This window comes from Lytechinus variegatus, chromosome 18, assembly GCF_018143015.1.
Source record: "Lytechinus variegatus isolate NC3 chromosome 18, Lvar_3.0, whole genome shotgun sequence".
NCBI lineage: Eukaryota > Metazoa > Echinodermata > Echinoidea > Temnopleuroida > Toxopneustidae > Lytechinus > Lytechinus variegatus.
In genome coordinates this window covers 21,335,644-21,358,418 of record NC_054757.1, presented here as the reverse complement: position 1 = coordinate 21,358,418, position 22,775 = coordinate 21,335,644, and the positions used below count along the sequence as shown (strand labels likewise).

General features: G+C 37.6%; 1 pseudogene; it reads right to left on the bottom strand.

Moving 5' to 3' along the window:
- Positions 1–1,366: 1,366 nt before the first annotated feature.
- The window catches only part of LOC121431908, a 52,514-nt pseudogene continuing 31,105 nt past the window's right edge, over positions 1,367–22,775 (bottom strand).

Below are 22,775 nucleotides of genomic sequence, written 5' to 3'. Positions count from 1 at the left end.
CCATTCATTCAGTCATTCATCATCACGTAATGTAACAATCAATAATTTATTCATCTTGTCTACCAATCACCTTATCAATCGATCAATCAATCAATCAATCGATCGATCAATCAATCATCAATCAATCAATCAATCAACCAACAACCAATCAATCAATCATTCATTCTTTCTTTCTTTCTTTCAATCAACCAATCTATCGATCAAATTGAGTAAATGGGTGAAAGTACCAAATAATCAATTCATCGATCAATATTATCAGTCAATCACCAACAAGCAATTAATTATTAATCAATCACCAACTAGCAATTAATTAATCAAACAATCGAAACATTAATAAAACAATGAAAAACACATTCAATCAAACGAACATGATTGCAATCAAATAATCGATAAAAAGATCAAATTAATAACGTTAGATCAATCAATCAATCAATCAACAAACCGATTAATTAACCCAGTGGCGGACCGTGACCCCGAGGAGACAAAGCATTGGGGGGCACGGCATTGTTCACAAACAATGCAGTGCCCCCCCAATGCTTTGTCTCCACGGGTCACGGTCCGCTACTGATTAACCAATCATTCAAACAAAGCTACTAATAAAAGAAACATTATGAAATCGACCCTATGCACCCCCTCTTATTATGGCTCAACTACTGTATCTGCACCCACATGATCAATAAAAAAAATATTTACATGTATGTACCGTTTTTACGAGGCCGCCATCATTATCAAGTTTAATCGCTCATGATGGCGGTCTCCTGCTTCCTTGAAATTATTTTTTTTGTTGAAATAATATTACATATTGTTTATGTTGATTTTTATTGCTTAAATTACAACTATTGTATCTTGTTTTGGTAGAAATCGTATTAACATTATATGCCGTATACTCATCTCTGATGTGACTGCAGGAAAAAAATATAATATTACAGAAATCAAACCACGACAGCAAATCAATGAGCACCCCTGTCGGTACCTCGCAGACCAGGCTCGCAGACAACCTTTTGTCGCTTCACGCCATGTCCACAATTTACAGAACACTAAATAAAAGGAGGATCGAGAACCTTCTAGCGATTTTCAAAAACGAAAATAAGAATACCGAATGTAAAGGCAAAGTATAGCCTTTTACTATAGGAACAAGCAAATCAATGAGTCAATTACCAACCAACCAAGTAGGCTATCGATCAATCAATCAACACCAGTTGACCAACCAATTACTGAAAAAAAAACGAATGAATGATTCAATCAATCAATCAATTAATCAATCATTCAATCAACCAACCAATCATTATCAATAAAGAACCATACAGTCAATCAACCAATTCATCAATATTAACAAATTAATCAAACAAGCAATAAAACATATTAATCAATAATCTAATTATACTCAGCCAACTGATCGAACAAACAATTATCCAAGCAAGTAATAATTCAACCAATCAGACAACCACTCGATTAACCAATAAATTAATCCATAAATCATTCAATCAAGCAGTTGATTAATCAATCTGTGGACAAACGAACGAATGAATAAAAATAATTTAACCAATACAAATAATGTGCCATTTATAGTTATAGGTAAATATATCAGGTTTCCCATCTTTTCCATGTTTTCAGTACGTCACTTTTTCTTGCATTCTGCATGAAAGTTTCTGCGTTCGTTAATCAAGAATTGCCTTGATCGTGTTGATTGTCAATTACTAATATTCACTTCTCTGGATTTCTGATACTCTAATGGACAATAAACACTCACTCTCCTTATCGACAAGATATTAAGAAATCAGAGACAAGCTAAAGACTTAAACGTTTATGATTTTAATTTATAAAATAAGTACAAAATGTTGAAATTTAATTCATTAATTTGCTGAAGACAGCAGAAAAGTTGCAACGTTTTAAAGATTTACACTAACGATATTTTAGTTGGTATATATTGTCAACATTATCAACATTCCATAGGAATAAGTATATCAAACTGATCGGTCAATATCAAGAGGAATTCTAGCGATATTAGTATCACTATCATTTCGTCTTGAGAAAAAATGACTTTCTACAATACATCCAAACTATAAAAACAACAAGTGCTAACTAAACAGAGGTCCAAATATGTATTTTTATTAGAAGAAACTAAAAGAAAGTATTCTCGTACTGTCAGGTGAAGGTGGTATCAGTATATAATTCAGTTGTGGTAGTGCAGTATTACTGACATAATTATATTTCACCTCAATACATCTTTAAGAATTCGTTATGTTAGAATTCTATACTTAAGCCTTGTTTTTGTCAGAGACAAAATCTGCAAAATGATTATTGTGTACTAAATTTTAATATGTTATGCATATACATAAATTTTGACTTATTGGCAATTCCATAAAATGAACAAACCTTTTCGTACGTCCGACCCCCATTTTTCTCAAGTCTTACTTCACTTCATAAAGTGACCAAGTCATGGTCTTTGAAAAATTGTCAGACTGTCGAAAGAACCAAAAATCAGAGACAGAAAATTTCATGAAGGTCACATAAATTATAGGGGATCGGACGTACGTATTTTATGGAATTGCCCACATGATTATTAATTGCTTCGTAACATTAATTATACCTCGATGTAAAATAATCATCTTTCTCTAAAAAAGAAAGAAGATTATTTATTCTCGTCCAGGCTTCTTTAATTTGTATCTTTATTAATCAACATCTATAAACAAGAGAGGTTGTTTGAAAATCATTTATCATAATACTTTGATGTAGTTAGCAAATATTGATGTTACCTAATGTCATCACAACTGGAATTGATAATAATAATAAATTGATTTTTTTTATTACATCGACGTTGATCCTTGTTTAACTCTAAAGCGAAAAAAAATCAACTTCAATTTCAAATATTTCATTTAGTATCAGTTTATCGTGCAAAAGGTAGATAGGATTTCAAATCAAATAAGATTTGAGTCAACACAAAATAAAGAAAAAAAAACATACGCGAAGATTTTTACCACTGCTAACTTTTTGGGTTTAAAGGAGAAGCGAACTGTATAATACTTTGTGTGGACTCTCATTGACTATGTGTTTTAAACAACTAGTCTTGAAAATAATCTTTGACATTGATACAGAGCAGTAATTAGCCTATATTTCTATTAATACAGAGAAACTAAAATATTTCATGACATGAAAGTACTTATTTTGCTCTTTGTAACATATTTAGTGTGGTATGAATATAAGAGTGCTATTAGTGTGTTATCTTTCAAGTTGGCCTATATTATAAGACAACCTAGTTGAGAATGCTGCATCATGCTGGCCTGAGTAGTTGCAGACTTGAGGTGGTGGTATTATGGCTGCTGACCATGGAGATTTCTCCTTTAACCAAAGATGTTTACGATATTGAAAATGACCATCCTGTCAAACAAGTACTTCGAGTGAATTCTTCTTTAATGCACACAGCCTTTACGCTTGTAAAACACTGTTCCATATTCTTGTTAATGGATGACGGACGAATCTATGGATTTTCGGCTCTTAACTGTTCGCACGTTTTACAACAAATCTGTACGTATCCCGGCATTCCACAGAACATTTCGAACTTGGATAGATCACACAAAACGCTGTCAGCAAGTTCACAGGCAGTCACTGTAATGGGGAGAATTCAATACAATATTCTTGAATTGACAGTAATAACCGGCAAAAATTTAAACTTAAATTTGAACAAAAGGTCAATTCAATATCATTGAAACTGTTTAAAAGCGATTTATGAACATTTTTGAACCTGGTATAATGCAGTGGCGGATCTAGGAAGGGGCACGTACCATCCGGTGCCCCCCCCCCTTTGAGAGGCAGAACGAAAATTCTAAGGGGAACATGGCCTGCATACGCAATTTACGACCCCCTTTTTGTACTTGTCAAAAAAAATTCTTGAAAACAAATTTGGTATTGAAAACCTCTTCTTTCCCTCTTCTATTTTTTTTTGGGGGGGCGTCAATTTTTGGAAAATGGAAAATCATGGATCCGCCCCTGTATAATGCACAGTGACGGTCACACAGGCTATCTCCAATGATGACCACTAGACCACTGGTCAGTTTGGAATCCATTGTGTTGGGGAGAATGTCCATGGCAAAAGTGTGAACGTAATATCTTTTTCTTACCGTCACAAGCATCAAGTTCACATTTTTTGGCGCTGGGCGGTTCCATTCCGGCACATAAATAGTCATCCTCGAGCGCCCCCGTCGGTACCTCGCAGACAACCTCTCGTCGCTTGACACCGGGTCCACAGCTTGCAGAACACTAAATAAAAGACACGTTGAAGGATCGAGAACATGCTGATCAAGTGATTAAAAAAAAATGATAAAAATAACGAATATACAAAAAAGTACATCTTTTTCACTAGGAACTTCTCCTTTCTGCATCCAATTTTTAATGAAAAGGGGTATATGGATATCATGTTAAAGTAACTGATTTTTCGTGTGTGCTGATTGGTTGTCCATGATTTGAAAATCCCTTTATTGATATTTTTCATTTGATTTATTGATTTCCGTTTCACAGTTGTACATAGTAAAAATGATAACGATAACAGTTCATTGGCTTAGGCCTATCATTAATTGTTTAATATTCTGTTCAGTTACATTATGAATAACAACCTATACATTTATACCATTTTCAAACATAAAAAATGATACATTTATTAAAATCTCACAAAGTAAATATTTGCCTTGCATTGACTAGAATTCATAATATTATTCAAATAGGTTAATATAGAATATTTACGCAATCACTATGCAGATGCTTTCTACAACGCACCCATTCCTTTCAAAATGCAAGTCAAATCACAGTGGACAGATTAGAGGTCATTGTCGAAAGTTGGTGGACTCGGACGGCAGATCGTCCGAAGATCCGAACCGGACGAAATATTGTAAATGTGTCGTTTGTCCAGAGTCCAGGACGACACTACTGTCATTGATTCACCGATTTTCGACAAAGACTGTATTGTCATCGAAAGTAATTTGACAAAAGATTCTCTGTGTTATAGAAAACGTCTGCGTGGAGATAGCAAGAATGCTCCTCTTAAACTTCATAAAATGGATAGTCTACCTCCGACCATGTTCCTTTTACCCATCTACTCGGACATGGCTCCAAACCACATGGTTGTGCGTCAAGCGGACGACTTGCTATTCCACAGGCGTCTCGTCGTGTGAGGTGTCTGCTCATCATTTCTAATCTAAAAAAAAGAAAATAAATATAAAATAAATGTTTGTTTGCTTTAATGGAATAATGATGCACTCGAACTTAATTTGATAAACTGCATAAAGTCTATTTGAAGTATCCAAGTTTGCGTCAACGCTGACAGATCCCAAATCCAAATATTTTCGTTTTATTTTTTATTTCTGCATTATTTTTTTTCTTTTGTTTATTTCCATAGTTGTTTTTATTTATTTTCACAATAGTTGTTAGAGTGATGGGCTTAAAAAAACGTGCTCAAAATCTGAAAAAGTGTTTTTACTGTGTACGGCCGGCCACATAATAAAAGGACTGCATGAATACGACATAATACTATTGTAGAATATTCCAAACAATATGAAACCAATGAATAAGTCTAAATAGATATTCAAAGTATTGTTTGTATTTGATGGATTTTTATGGAGAGGGGAATAATAGTACTTTTGGATACAGATAATAGAAGGAATGAACTATTTGTTGAATGATTTGTTTCATTCATAACCTGTGTACTGCTTACCTGGAAACATTGTACTTTCTCGTTTTGTATGCACTTCCCCCACATGTCGCACTGCATTCACTCCATTCTGTAACATGCCAATCATATCTATAGCACAAAATGACAATTTTGAGACTCATCTTAGTATGAAACAACATAACAGCAATTTTCTTTCTTTTTTACAAAAAATATTAAATCGACAAAATATGGAATACCAAATTCATCTTTGTTTTTTTTTCAATCACTAGCTTTCCTTTTCTTCAATTCCAAAAAATCTCTATCAGCTCAACATTCGTCTATTTTGAAATGATAAGCATAATTACAAATTATATACTTTTCAAATTCATCGTTTTGTTTACTTCCAAAAGTTTTGACAATTTCCGAAAGGTCATAAGCACCGTCAGTCTAAGTTAAACTATTCATGCCCCAGTCACGCAAACGGAACCGACTCGAAACCGACCGATAGAATTCCATTGAAAATATCGTAATAGCTTTGATCGGTCTGAATTGGTTTCGTTGATGTGCCGCCACTTCACCACAGAAATTGCGGCGCCATTAATAGTATTAACGCGAGCTCGCGATTGGACAATACCGTACGGTCACGTGACATCCGATCACCTCATTACATGGCGCGATCGCTCAGAGTGTGGGCGTGATGAGCGCATGGTCTCTCCTGATTGGCTGATACGAGTTACTCACGTGACTCTGACCGGTTCTGTCGGGCATGGATCCTCGTTGCATGTCACTCTCTCGGCTTTCGGGTCGTAATCTCTCTGACCGCAGAACTTGTATTTCACTTTCTTACCGTCTCTCACTCGAGTACATTTAAATCGATGGAATGAGTAACCTGAAATTTAACGAAGTGGGGTTGAATAAGAATGCAAATAGTATATTTCAAGATGCAAATAGGGAACACTAGATTTTAGGGCCTGTCCCTTTCCTCAAGTAACGCTATATAAATAGATTTAATTTCTTCTCAGCTTTTTTGACATTCTATTAACTTCTTTCTGTTATTTGATAATCGGCCAGTGAAATTACTCATAAAGGTCAACTATTAATAGTAACCAATCGATTAATAATTTATTCCAATCAATTCAAATAACATTTTTATAATCAACCAAATAAAACAATCAATATATTCAAATTAAAAATAATTTTGTCGTGTCGATTAATATGAATTGATTTAACGTACAATCAATTCAATTTAATTTTTTCAATTTCCAAAATTCAATAAGAAAATTGTACGTCAAAATTGCACAAAATCCATTCATAATTCCATCAACCAACCGATAAACAAACAAAACAATGACAATTCTTAAATCACCTCCTCCGCAATCCTTTGAACAATCCGTCCATCCAACATCTTCCCATAGATATTCATTTGATGGGGTGAATGGGGGTTCCTCTGCCACTTGTTCCTCCACCACCTCCCCCTCCTCCTGTACTTCCGGTGCGATGACCTCACCCTCAAGAACTTCCGGTACACCATCTCCAAAGTCTTCGTACATCTCAATCTGGTAACTTATCGGCCGGGAATCGCCTGAAGCGAAAGCCTTGATTGGGAATTGAGATTATTATTGGTTTAATAGTCATGGACAATAGAGTTTACATTAATTAAAATGTTTTATATTTTTTTATGATATTGTAGTTAACATGGTTACAGTCACGCAATAAAAATGGAACAAAAAGAGGGAGGGGAGAGAGTAAATCCTGGCGATAAATACATTTTTTTTGAGAAGATAAATTCCCTCATAATTTTAATAAAAAATAAAGAACATCACTTCTTTTACAACAATTAAGGTTGTCCATTAGCTCATTTTATTTTATATTACTATTCGCACTGATTCACAATTTTTTTGTTCGTACTAACCATGAGATGGATGACAGTTGGGACGGGTCCTTTCATAAGCAATGTTTCTCCTTCGCCATTGGCACTATACACAAACCGTACACCGGATTCAATGAAGGCATGTGAATGAGACTGTTGTTTACCACGATTCAGTATGTACCTCCCACTGTCCTCTATCTTTAATGCTAAAAAGGGAAGGACAAATTCAAAATCATCATCATACAGAATACTTTTGAAATTTCTCATGTTATGTTACACCGAGGTTATTTTACCTGACTGCTATAAGAGAGCACGAATGCCTGTGAGCAGGCAACCAGGGGACCAACGGCTTAAAGTCCTCTCCGAGGGACCTGGCAATGAGGATTGAGGATAAATGCCTTACCAAAGGGCACTAACCATTTGGGAATCGAACCCGGGTCACCGGAATCCGAAACCCCCGCTCTACCGACTGAGCTATCGCGCCTCCTCGATAATTTGTTAAACAATTAACCGTCAATTTGTTATAAATTTAGTACATTATATGTATTCTTATAGACTTATAGCAACTGCTCATTAAAAAATAATAATTCCCCTGTCTTTATAGATGTATGTAGTTAAGTTCCGTTATTGTTTCTTAGAGCAGTGGCGGATACATTGCTTTTTTTTTGCTTGTCAAATTGTATTTTTCCTGGAACAAAATGACCTCAATTTGGTACTAGTAAAGACATTTTCTTTTTGCTTGAGAAAAATTATCCTTTACAAAATACCCCCCCCCCCTTGGAAATTCCTGGATCTGCTTCTAAGAGTGTTTGTGTGACGAAGACCTTGCTGTAAAATCTATAAATTAATAAATTAGACATCCATGGCCTCTGTGATTGTCATTTTGGTAAACTGTCTTAATCAGGGGTGGCATGAGGAGGGGGGGGGGGGGGGGGGTGCTTCGCAAAGATTTAAGTACGACTTAGAGTCGTACCATATGTACATCTCTATGAGTCGCACTTGAATGCCTAGTTGCGCGTGGTATAAAAGACATCACCGCATTGGTCAAATCATGCAAAGAGGAAGCGCACAACTGCTTATTAATCAAAATTTAAAAATGGAAAAAAAAGTTTATTAGAACTGAAATTGAAAAAGTTACAAAATCAAAATCTCCCCCTTTAATATGCTCTTCTATCTTTGTACTTCCCTTTTGTTTTTTCTCCTCTTTTTAATTATTTTCTTTCTACACTTGAAAAAAGCATACGGCGACCGCCCCTATATAGCCCCCTTACGAAGCTGATCATCAGACTTACTTAGCCAAGCACAATAAAAACATACCAAGAAAGTGCGTTGACGCTGCCGTTTTCGTCACTCGCATGTCCCACATACCCGGAGTAAGTGTAAATAATTTTTGGTATTCTGAAAAAACAAAACAAAAAACGACACCAAATAATTAATAATGAATTATTTTTAAGAGAGTGAAAATCGAGTGAATATTACATGGTTTGCCATTTAAAACGTCCATTGCATAATATCATTCAAATTCGTATTAACATTCAAATTTATCGATTTCCAACAAGAATATATATGAAACAAGCTCATGTATGGTTTACATTCGGTGACATAAATTAGAACAGAACTGATATACAAAGTGTGAAAATCTTTTTTTTTTGTATTAACAATGATTCATACTCAGTGTAAAGAAATCAACATTCTAAAGAGATATAATGCACATAAACTCATATGATTTTAATTTACGTTACTCTATTGAAATGGAACTAAAACAAACATAGTTTGTTTTAGCTTCCCTCGAAAATGAGAAAAATATGATTATCCATAAAAAAAAACAGGTGGGATATTGTAACATCGATATCTCAAAAGACTAAAATATATAACGCAACTAGTAGTATACCCTTTTGATACTATAATGTAAAAATGACTATCGCTAAGTTTAAAAGGTGATGGTGTCTTTGTTAAACATGATGACCCCCCCCCCCTTCCCAAAGAGAGAGGGAGAGAGAGAGAAAGAAATGATTGAATTAAAAATGAAACAAAGTAGATAAAGTTAAACAAAAAATGATAAAGTACAATAAATATATGAAATAAAAATAACTTACTTTTGGATTTCGGAGACGCATCAGTAACATCTGTAACGACTTCAACGCATGTTTCATTTCGTCCATCACAAACTCCGCACTTGTCCCAGAATTTAGTCGACCCCATTTCAGCATCACACCCAATGCTCTGCAAAAATATGAAGATATATCATGTTTAACATACATGTAGATGAAACATATCATACAATGTGAAATTCTGGGTTTGTTCGGAAATGCTATGTGTGGTTAATTAATATACACACAAAATCATTGGTATTGCTTGTCTTTATAGGCCTATAGAATAACTAAATGGATTCTTAATATATTTCGATAAATCACCCTTTTCTCAAAACCAAGTACCAGTCAGTCACCATACTTAATTTATGATCGATCATTTCAAATAAGTATCCGAAAACTGCTTAGGAAAAGTAATTTTGGTCATGTGTGCAGGCTCGAATCAGTTATTGATTAGGGTCTGCGTCATTCATTTTATAATAGAGAGTTCTATACTTTTTCATCCATGACGCGGAATGTCCGATTTGGAGGAGAATTCTTATCACGCATGCGCGATGTAGTCCAACCTACGTCGGCGATCATTTCACAACCGTTCTCTCGCAATTTTACGTTTTCGTCGAATTCGCGGCGTGTTGGGTGGAACTATTCCACTTCCAATGCTCTGTCAAGTTGTGTCGCGTCGCAACATGTAAAATCTGTAGCAATATTAATCACGACGCGGATTAATGTGGAGGTCGCAGCGTTAGATGGGAGAGGGTTCTACTTCGAGGACTATAGGTTGTGAAATCTATGGCCCGTATTCTGAAGTCGGGTTTAACTTAGACCATGGTATAACTCTGTACTAAATTCATGGAAAGCCTAACACATCAAAATTTTGTTTAAACGCTTCTGTGTACTGGGCTCTTTCTTAATTATTGAATGATGGAGACAACTATCTTATTTATACTTCACATACAGGATGATCTGAGAGTCAAAATGAGCCGATCCATTCAAACTCCACCGTTAGGAAATTATGTCACAACTGGCTCTCCATAGTTAAACCACAGCTCTAAACTAGAGTTTAATTTAAACCCCGGCCGAGTTCAGAATGTGGGCTCACCATAGGTCCTTATTGGTTTGTTCTGACCCGTTGCATTCTGCTGTAAAGCAATATACGTAAATTCATTAGAATGTACGACAAACATTTTAAACAAAAAATTACCTTCGGTTGCCCCTCGATGCATATAATTTCGGGAAATGTATAAGAAACTGGGGTCCCATCTGTTACGAAACTGTTGGAAACCCATATCTCTCCCGTGTCTTCTGCTACACAAGATAACTTGCATGTCATGCTAGCTGAAAGAGAATAATAGAATATGTTTCTCTGTTTAAAACTCGAAATATACATCATTTTCATCAATATAGTCAGTGCTGGATTTATATTACAAGATACTATTAACCCTTGTTGGTTTGTCAGAAACACTCCGTTTTAGATCTTCGTCCCTTTTCATATTGGGGGCACGAATATGTGATTCCAATTATCATCATTCCTACGACGATCAGGCTAACTCATTTCTTGTAAATAAGATATGTGGTTATGGATGGAATATGTTTTAATTCAGAATAAAGTGAGGGTTTTGCTAAAGAGTTCGGACTAGGCAGGCGCAGGTACAGAGTGGCAGTATCCCGAGAGGTGAAGTGCTCGCTAAATGTTTAGGAGGAAAAAAACAGGTCCCGTTTGGAGTGAAGTACTTTTGGGGTCTTTGCTTGTCAAATGAGAGTGTGTGTGTTGTTGTTGTGCTTTTTTCATTTTTGTTTGTTGTTGTTTTTTTTTTTGCTTGTAAAGTTATTGAAGAAAAATTGTGACTGAATTTTTTAATTGAAAGCCCGATTTTTTAATCATCGAAGTTTTGGACATTGTTTTCTTTCCAACAAAATGGAACCATTTTCTTAGCTCCCAAGTACCATGAGTACGAAAACTTGGCGTTTTTCCATTGGAGCGCTTGTCGTGAAATCAATAAAAATAAAATTGCATACCGTCCTACAGATTGTATAGAAAACGTTTTATCTCTACTACTAATTTTAATTTGGTGTGCTGACTTACGGTCTGGATTCTGGTATGCTTTCAGAACTAAATCCATTCTCCTCCCATATTTCTGACACTGATCCAGCTGCTTGTCTGCGATGCCATCGGGGCAGACCTGTACACAAATGTTTAAAAAAAGTAAAAATCAAGGGCGGCAGCAGGGCATTTCGGCAAGAGGAATCACGATCACCTTAAGGTATTTTTTTTTTTCAATTAAAAGTAGGGGCATTGGAGGCATATATATTCCAAGCCCCAGACACGCATCCAAGGGGCGGATGGATCAAACCCATCCGTTGTATGTTCTTACCTACATATGGTTCTACAATGGTTTGTCATTTTGGTGTAATTTTTGTGTTTAGACAGTGCCCCCCCCCCCTCCTGCTCATTTCCAATACAGGATTTGCCCCCTCAATGACCCAGCTTTTTTATTGCTTATTCAACTTTATTGCATTTTCTCCGCTTAAATCTATGTGTATTTGAAAAATAAATCATAAGAGGGGAATGGATCAAATAATTAGTTGCCCCTAATGAGGCTATATTTATACTTATATTTAATAAAAAAAACTAGCTTTGATCTCTAGAACATCAAACAGTAATAACTATACCTGGAGATTACACAGTCGATATTCTACTGAATCACCTGAGCAATCCGCACCACGATCAGGACTGGAATATAAAGGTGAAATATATAACAATTATTGTTGAATTCCTTGAATACACAAAATTCACTTTTAGTTAATATTAGTTCAATATTTCTTTCTAGAATTCCACAACACAATTAGTTTCATTACCATACCTTATCCGTGTTATTTGTTTTGTAATTATCTGTGTTACTGTTTGAATATTTTGTTGTAATTATTACCTTGTAATATAATTCGGCCTTAGCAGCGACGATGTCTTGATTTTTATTAATAAACCATTTATCTATCTATCTATAATTCGTGAGTTTTCGTGCAAAAACCAACAGTCGGTAATTTTTTTTTTAGAAATACGTAAATATCTCAAATACATTTATGGAATTGTAAGTAGGGCCTATAATAAATACAGTTTTACATTATGCTGTATATACATAGGCCTACATGTACGCCTTCGGCACAATCATGGCAATGTTTTCTTTCAATATAAAAGCTTAGTTTCAGAATCTCGATTTTCCATGAACAGACGTGTTTTCTCGACTTTTTCAGAAACTGATTTTAGATTCTCTGATTTTTTTGTCACACCATTGGCACTGAGAAGGAGTGTGGCTTTGCCTTTTATTTCGTCAGCTATTGTCCTTTAAGAATCCATAATTTATTTTACGGCATTCTACTCCTATATACTAAATACATGTATATATGACTACTACTACTACTTCTACCTGTATGGGGATAATACTCACGGCGGATTGTTGCAGTATCTTCTACGGCTTTGAACCCCGAGTCCACAGGAATAGGAGCATGAGGTCCAGGGCTTCCAGGCACCCCACCCACCATCTACAGGCTTAGCCGATACACAAACCTCTTGAACGCATTCCTATAGGAAAAATAGAAAAAAAATACGTGACTTGTTTTTGCCACATATATTCGTAATTCCGAAGCTTCGTTATTCCGAAGGTTCGTCATTCCGAGGGTTCGTATTTCGGAAGGTTCGTTAGTCCGAAAACGTAATGATTAACGAACCTTATTTCGTTTTCGGAATAACGAATCTTCAGAACAACGAACCTATTTCGTTTTCGGATTAACAAACCTTCGGAATATTGAACCTTATTTCGTTTTCGGATTAACGAACATCGAGGTACAGGCAATTTACGTGTTTCGGAATTACGAACCTTCGGCATAAAAAACCTTCGGAATTACGAAGTGTAACCGTTTTTGCACCATGATCACTACCCCCCCCCCCCTCCACCTTCGGCTCTTGACCCATACCATGGTACATCATGTCTGACATGCTAATTAAAATTATTGCCCGAAAATATATGGAATCAAAATTGTGTCAGTCAAAACTTTCGTTTACACCGGAAATCAATTAAAGATTGTATTATATTCCTTTTCATGTTCTTTGGTGAAGATTTGCCAGAAAATCAACAGACTGTTTACGTGGTTAAAGTATCAATAGTACTAATAACTTGGATATCAAATGTAAAATATAAGTCTTACATTTTGTCTGTCAATAGTAAAGACACTGGTTTATACCACGAGTGTACGAGCCGTTGCACCTAGGAAGGAGCAACGCCTTGGGACCCCACCCCCGCCCCAATTGGAGCTTGTTATTGCTCTTTTATGAGAAGCCTAAGCTTTTTGTTTTATTAATGCCTTTAAGAAATCGAAAGTATATATCATATTGATAAAGATTGATGACTCATATTCAGAGAGAATATAGGTAAAGTTCATCCCTGTATGACAATAATAAATACGATTATAATAAATAATATAGATGATAATGTTTTTATAGTTTTAAGTGAGGGGACTAACAGAATCTTTAAACAAAAATTAAAGCAAAAAGGACGTATTGTTGACTGTACCCTATCTACTCCGCACGAAGTTCCATCCATCGGGGGCCCTTTCATTAAACAGCCCCCATCCAGTTCGGGGGCGGTGCAGAAGAGTTCAACGCAGTAATCTACATCGGTGTGCTGTCAAAAGAAATAAATGAATTGTTTATCTCATATTCTTATTCTAGATTGATTCATTATTTGATCATTTGGTGCAATAAGAGTATATTCATTTATATGTTTGTATATTTATTTTTAGTTGAATGTGAAATGTATACTATTGGTAGAAAAAAAGAGATTGCATAGTTTAAAAAAATTGATGAAATGTAATCATTTTATAAGTCCGCACAAATAATAATATTATGCCTGTCTACTTGAATACGACTACTATACTACTACTACTACTACTACTACTAGTAGTAGTAGTAGTAGTACTACTAGTACTACTACAACTACTACTACTACCACTACTACTACCACTACCACTACAACAACAACTACTACTACTACAACAACAACAACAACAACAAAACAACACAACTACTACTACTACTACTACTACTCCTACTACTACTATTATTATTACCATTACTATTATTATTATCATTATTATCATTGTCATAGTTATTACTAAAATTACTACTACTACTGATACTAATAACATCTTACAAATAATAACTACTTCTACGACTACTGCTACGAAATATGGAAATATTAATACCACTCCTGCTGCTATTACTTCTACTACTACTACTACAACAACAACAACTACTACTACTATTTCACAAAAGAAAATAGGCCTACATGGCATTTCCGGTAAGTGTCGCCAAACTGGAATCTGCACTGTTGGTCCATGGTGTAGTTCCGCCCAGGCCGGTCGTTCCCAATGGCTCGAGCACCCCCAGACGGGGTATCCCACAAGCATGTCCATTGTCTATTGAGGCAGAAAGAATAGCAATGGTGGTCTAAATCATTTACAAACCTTTTCAAATCCATTATTAACACTTTTTTAAGAGCAAAACATTTTTCTATAAACGCTTTAGAAATACATTCTAACGAGCCTTAACGAACACTAATCTGAACTTTAAATACACAAAGTTTTCTGAACTTTTCTGATAACTTTCTCAAATCTAAATACTTTATTCATATTATTCCCATAACCTTTAATAAGTATTTTCGAAAAATACCCTATAAACACTATCCTAAAACCTTTTAAAAAAGTATATTCCTTTGTAAATGCTTCTCGAATGCATTCAATAACATCTTATTGAACACGCTTTCTAAAATCTGTCAAAAATGATTTCTAAAACCCTTACGATTAAGCTCTCATAAATATAGCATCGTACCTACCTTAAATGGGAATGAAGTTCATGTTTGCTGCATTCCGACCAGTAATGGTCTTTAGGAGTGGATTTAACGGTTGGTGCCATGATAGCAAACCCATCAGCTTCCCCCACACACTCGTTACCCATAGGCGCCGATCCGTCATGCTCCATGCCCAATCTTTTAAAACCAATTGATGTAAAATCATTGTGATATTAGAAACAACAAGTTAATGAAAATTAGAATGAAAAGAAAAAAAACGCACAAGCGCACTCTCATTCCGGCTCTCATTGACACTGTTCCTCTTCAGCATTTTTTTCTTTATTCTTAATTCTGAAACCTTTTGCAACACAGCCGACTCTGCTTAAGTCGTATCTCTTGGGATCACATTCATCCGTTCGGCTTGAGCAAAATTCAACTAATAAGATGTTGATAACACACACTTTTACATATTCTGGTCTACTTAGTTGATTATTCGACTTACGGAAGAATTGACTTATACGCAGAATATAGTAGTTATTTCATGATACTGAAACAAAAAACACAAAATAACTCAAAAACAAAACAAACAAAAATCAAAAGCGAAAAATACATACAAATAGGTTTAGTGAAACAAAACTTTTGTGACCATGTAAGCCCATCCCATTGGTCCCAAACCACATAGGCCATTTGTTCGACCTGTAACAGATCTTCGTCCTCTTTCCCGTGGCAGTCCTAGTAACCATATTCAGAATAAATTTCGTTTGACAATAGGTCCAAATGCAGATTTTTAATAAAGATTTCAGGTTAATTGGTTCTCTTTCCCTTGGGTACACATTCAAGTGGTCTTGTGTTCAACCAATCCCATGTCACATTGTCTTCCTTCACAGATCCTCTGTCACATTGGTCTTGAGTTCCACCGATCCTATGTCACATTAGTCTAGCATTCCACAGTTCTTATGTCACATTGGTCTTGAGTTCCTTCGATCCTATGTTTCAATGGTCTTGTGTTCCACTGATCCTATGTCCCATTGGTCTTGCGTTCCACCGATCCTATGTCACACTGGTCTTGAGTTCCACCGATCCTATGTCACATTGGTCTTGAGTTCCACCAATCCTATGTCACATTAGTCCTGCGTTCCACCGATCCTATGTCACATTGGTCCCACGTTCCGCGATCCTATGTCACATTGTTTGTGCGTTCAACCGATCCTATTTCACATTGGTCTTGCGTTCCGCCGATCCTATGTGACATTGGTCTTGCGTTCCACAGATCCTATGTTCCATTGGACCTGCATTCCACCAATCCTATGTCACATTGGTCCTGCGTTCCACCGATCCTATGTCACATTGGTCTTGCGTTCCACTGATCCTATGTGACATTGGTCTTGCGTTCCACAGATCCTATGTTCCATTGGACCTGCATTCCACCAATCCTATGTCACATTGGTCCTGCGTTCCACCGATCCTATGTCACATTGGTCCTGCGTTCCACCGATCTTATGTCACATTGGTCTTGCATTCCACCGATCCTATGTCACATTGGTCGTGCGTTCCAACGATCCTATGTCACATTAGTCTAGCGTTCCGCAGTTCTTATGTCACATTGGTCTTGAGTTCCACCAATCCTATGTCCCATTGGTCATGCATTTCATCAATCCTATGTCACATTGTTCTTGTGTTCCATCGATCCTATGTTTCATTGGTCTTGCGTTTCACCGATCCTATGTCACATTGGTCCCACGTTCCGCCGATCCTATGTCACATTGGTCTCGAGTTCCATCGATTCTATGTCACATTTGTCTTGCGTTCCAATGATCCTATGTCACATTGGTCCTGCGTTCCACCGATCCTATGTCACATTGGTCTTGTGTTTCAACGATCCTATGTCACATTGATCCCGCATTCCACCAGTCTTATGTCACATTGGTCTTGCGTTCCAATGATTCTTTGTCACATTGGTCTTGCGTTCCACCGATCCTATTTCCCATTGGTCTTGTGTTCCGCCAATCATATGTTCCACTGGTCCTGCGTTCCACCGATCCTATGTCACATTGGTCCCGCGTTCCGCCAAATCCTATGTCACATTGGTCATGTGTTCCACGGATCCTATGTCACATTGGTCTTGCGTTCCAATGATCCTATGTCACATTGGTCCTGCGTTCCACCGATCCTATGTCACATTGGTCCCACGTTCCGCCGATCCTATGTCACATTGGTCTTGAGTTCCACCGATTCTATTTCACATTGGTCTTGCGTTCCAATGATCCTATGTCACATTGGTCCTGCGTTCCACTCATCCTATGTCACATTGGTCTTGTGTTTCAACGATCCTATGTCACATTGATCCCGCATTCCACCAGTCTTATGTCACATTGGTCTTGCGTTCCAATGATTCTTTGTCACATTGGTCTTGCGTTCCACCGATCCTATTTCCCATTGGTCTTGTGTTCCGCCAATCATATGTTCCACTGGTCCTGCGTTCCACCGATCCTATGTTACATTGGTCCCGCGTTCCGCCAAATCCTATGTCACATTGGTCATGTGTTCCACGGATCCTATGTCACATTGGTCTTGCGTTCCACCGATCCTATGTCACATTGGTCTTGCATTCCACCGATCCTATGTCACATTGGTCTTGTGTTCTACCGATCCTATGTTCCATTGTTCCTGTGTTCCACCGATCCTATGTCACATTGGTCCCGCGTTCCGCCGATCCTATGTCACATAGGTCCTGCGTTCCACCGATCCTATGTCACATTGGTTTTGCGTTCCACCGATCCTATGTCACATTGGTCTTGCGTTCCACTGATCCTATGTCACATTGTCCAGCGTTCCGCTGCTCCTATGTCACATTGGTCATGCGTTCCACCAATCCTATGTCACAATGGTCTTGCATTCCACCGATCCTATGTCCTATTGGTCATGTGTTCCACCAATCCTATGTCACATTGGTCTTGCGTTCCTCCGATCCTATGTCCCATTCGTTCTGCGTTCCACCGATCCTATTTCACATTGGTCTTGCATTCCACGGATCCTATGTCACATTGGCTTTGCGTTCCACCGATCCTATGTCACATTGGTCTTGCGTTCCACTGATCCTATGTCACATTGGTCCAGCGTTCCGCTGATCCTATGTCACATTGGTCCTGTGTTCCACCAATCCTATGTCACATTGGTCTTGCGTTCCAATGATCCTATGTCACATTGGTCCTGCGTTCCACTCATCCTATGTCACATTGGTCTTGTGTTTCAACGATCCTATGTCACATTGATCCCGCATTCCACCAGTCTTATGTCACATTGGTCTTGCGTTCCAATGATTCTTTGTCACATTGGTCTTGCGTTCCACCGATCCTATTTCCCATTGGTCTTGTGTTCCGCCAATCATATGTTCCACTGGTCCTGCGTTCCACCGATCCTATGTTACATTGGTCCCGCGTTCCGCCAAATCCTATGTCACATTGGTCATGTGTTCCACGGATCCTATGTCACATTGGTCTTGCGTTCCACCGATCCTATGTCACATTGGTCTTGCATTCCACCGATCCTATGTCACATTGGTCTTGTGTTCTACCGATCCTATGTTCCATTGTTCCTGTGTTCCACCGATCCTATGTCACATTGGTCCCGCGTTCCGCCGATCCTATGTCACATAGGTCTTGCGTTCCACCGATCCTATGTCACATTGGTTTTGCGTTCCACCGATCCTATGTCACATTGGTCTTGCGTTCCACTGATCCTATGTCACATTGGTCCAGCGTTCCGCTGATCCTATGTCACATTGGTCATGTGTTCCACCAATCCTATGTCACAATAGTCTTGCGTTCCACCGATCCTATGTCCTATTGGTCATGTGTTCCACCAATCCTATGTCACATTGGTCTTGCGTTCCACCGATCCTATGTCCCATTCGTTCTGCGTTCCACCGATCCTATTTCACATTGGTCTTGCATTCCACTGATCCTATGTCACATTGGTTTTGCGTTCCACCGATCCTATGTCACATTGGTCTTGCGTTCCACTGATCCTATGTCACATTGGTCCAGCGTTCCGCTGATCCTATGTCACATTGGTCATGTGTTCCACCAATCCTATGTCACATTGGTTTTGCGTTCCACCAATCCTATGTCACATTGGTCTTGCATTCCTCTGATCCTATGTCACATTGGTCTTGCATTCTACCGATCTTATGTTTAATTAGTTGACTTTCAAGTGGTCTTGCGCGTTCCACCAATCATATTTCCAATGGTGGTCTTAAATTCTCATTGACTACCATTGGAGCTCCCACCTATTTGGAGTGGCGCTGGCATGTTTATGGTCAAGGAAAGCTTTGTATTGATCTACCTTGCACCTCTGCTATAATTATGTGTTGTATCTCACCAGCCTGTCTCATTACAGCTATTTAATCCTACGTCTCACATTACAATGCCTCAAACCTTATGTCCTACCGTCCCAAAAAGGCTTATATTTGAGGGAATTTAAGAAAGACATTAACCCAAAAAAGGCTTGCTTCATTTACCCACCACACATTTGTTACTACATACCTTATCCAAACTGCCCTTAATCCAATGTCTCACACGACAATGTCGCATAGTGTCGCATTGGTTCTTATACTTGAATGGTTTCATATATGAATGTGTATTTGAGGAGGCCTAATTGCAATATTGCTTCGTATCATCATCGTAAGTAGGATAACGGACCATATTAGATAGATACACCCCTTTAAGCGAGACAGAGGGCATGGTAAATACGAGGAGCAGAGTTCAGGACTGAACACTTTAGATTGAGTGGAATTTCAGAAGCAACTACTTCCAAAACCCATTACAATTACTTACACATGGCCCACTTCGTGGGCAAGGACAAACGCAGATCCCAACCCATCATCCTTCGTGAGAGAGCAACTGAAGTAGACATAGCACATAAGTCCCAATGGGGCTATTCCTAAAGGAAGATATGACATTGATGCACACAGGGAAGGGGTTACATAATGATGCTACCGTCACAAAAAGAAACCGACTCCAGGCCAATCAAAGACGATAGTTGTTTCGAATGACATATCGGATCACGGGTCGGTTTCGCTGGTGTGACTGGACCATCTGGGAAGCGTTTCACAAAAGGATTTGATCCGACACGACCTGTTTTTATCCGACAGTTACCGTAGTAACAAGGCTTCTAAGGCAATCAGAATCAGGAAAGTTGTCGGATCAAGATTTTGATGAAAACGCTCCCCAGGAACAAACACGGATGAAGACGCCACATGGGGTTTAGACACATATGATTTGAGGTACTTACATATGACCTGTTTCATGGGCTACTACGAAAGAGGTTTGGAGACCGTCGTCCTTTATCAGAGAGCAGCTATGGGAGACATGGCACACGTACCCAACTGGTGCGTAGCCTATATATAGTGGTTATTTTGACGCGGGTCGAATGAATGATTGTGTGATGATGAAGGATTGAAGAGATGCAAAAGAGAAGTTAGAAGAAGGAGATTGAGTAAATAGAAAGCAGGAAGAAGCGAAGCAAATGACGATGGTTTGGAACATTAACATGATGGAGGAACAGGGGCAAAATGGTAATGTTTAGTGAATTTGCACAAACAATTGCGAGGGTAATGGGTGATAGAAATTAATGAAAGGTTTGGCGACAAAGGGGACATACGTTTTGATTCGTTACATGGGTATACAAACAAGGGGGTGGAAAGCGATATGGGGTAAAAGAATGGTCAGAAAGTAAGAATATACCAAGAGGAATAGGGCATTAACAGAAAAAGAAGGAAATTAGGAAGGGAGATGTGAGTAGCCATCAACCAAAAAAGGGAAGAGAAGTTGACGATTTTTAATGGGTGCGCGAAGAAGGGTATAGGACAAAACAAGAGTGGGAGAGAGAGTGAATGAATGAAAGAGGGAGAAAGAAATGGGGAGAGAAAAGAAAGCCCATGAAAATATATTTTGTCATGCTTTCACGGTGCAGGCTACTATAAAACTAGCAGAAAAACTATTCAACAGTAATCAAGTTGAATTCAGCATGCATTCATTTCATGATGCACTTAGTTGATCATACCATGACGTCAAAGGTGGAATGGTGCAGAAATACCAGAATTTTTAAAAGAGAAATATGGCATACCATGAAGACTAAATAAAATGAAATACTACTTAATGACAATCATGAGACATTCATTCAATGAAATCAAGAAAATAAAATTATAACAAGCGTCTTTGTGCCATGAATTCCACATGGGTATTTTTTTTCCAGCAATATGCAAACATGCATCTTTTCTAACATGCTCATTGAACTGGAAACTTTTTTTGTTTACTTTCATCGCTCTAATATCAAAGCGATGTATTGAAACTAAAAAACAAACATGCAACTTATGTCTTATGTCAGACCAGGGAATTGTTTGTCACTATAATAATTTCCTGGTCAGATACATTGAAAATATCGGCGACGCAAAATGTTTCGTGAAAGTTTTCAAGTTAATTTGTACATTTTTAATCCCATTAACTAATTTCACTCTAATCATCACCGTAAAATCTTGTTTCCGAGGTCTACGATTCGAGGCTGGCCTAGTCGTGACAAGGCTGAAGAAGACAGGACACCAAGCCTTTGAACTATAGACGCTTATCATTTAGATTGGAATTGAGAATTGAATTCGCCTGTAAGGAGAATCTCTTTAGACGATAGGAATCTGTTCGGTTTCGGAAAATTCGAATGAGGTGACGAAAAGATATTGCATATTTTGGTCCGCAAATTTGATTATACCGAGGCGATTATTCGAATTATACAAGTCGACCTTTTTGAAGATACTTCTTGTAGACAAGACTTCACTATTATGTATACATCGCAGGACCCGTTTGTAGAACAGTTTGATATTTGAATTCATTACCTCATTTTATGGGAAATTCGTATAATCATCATCATCGGATTCAATTTCATGTAATTTCCGTTGGTACTTATCATTACCATTTTTTTTTATCTACAACTATGGAGTCGGGTCCCATCCTGGAAGCTTCTATTGGTTAAACTGTCAATATAAAGCGCATTTTGATTGGTAATATCTTAAAAATGGGCGTGTTGAAGATAAGAAGGAGGCAGTCCTTACAGAGATAAGAACGCGTTAAGAAGATTTTCAGAATACCGATTTGCAATGATTTTAGCGTCTTCTTATCTCATTGAGATAAGAACAAAGATAAGAACGTTTTCAGAATACCACCCTGGAGCCTGTTCCCAACTTACAACATTGGTAACTTTGCCTTTATTGTAGCTACCGTGGAAAATTTAAAGAAGAATGAAACCTTTGAAACAAGATGTCTTGTGTGAAAACAGAAAAAATC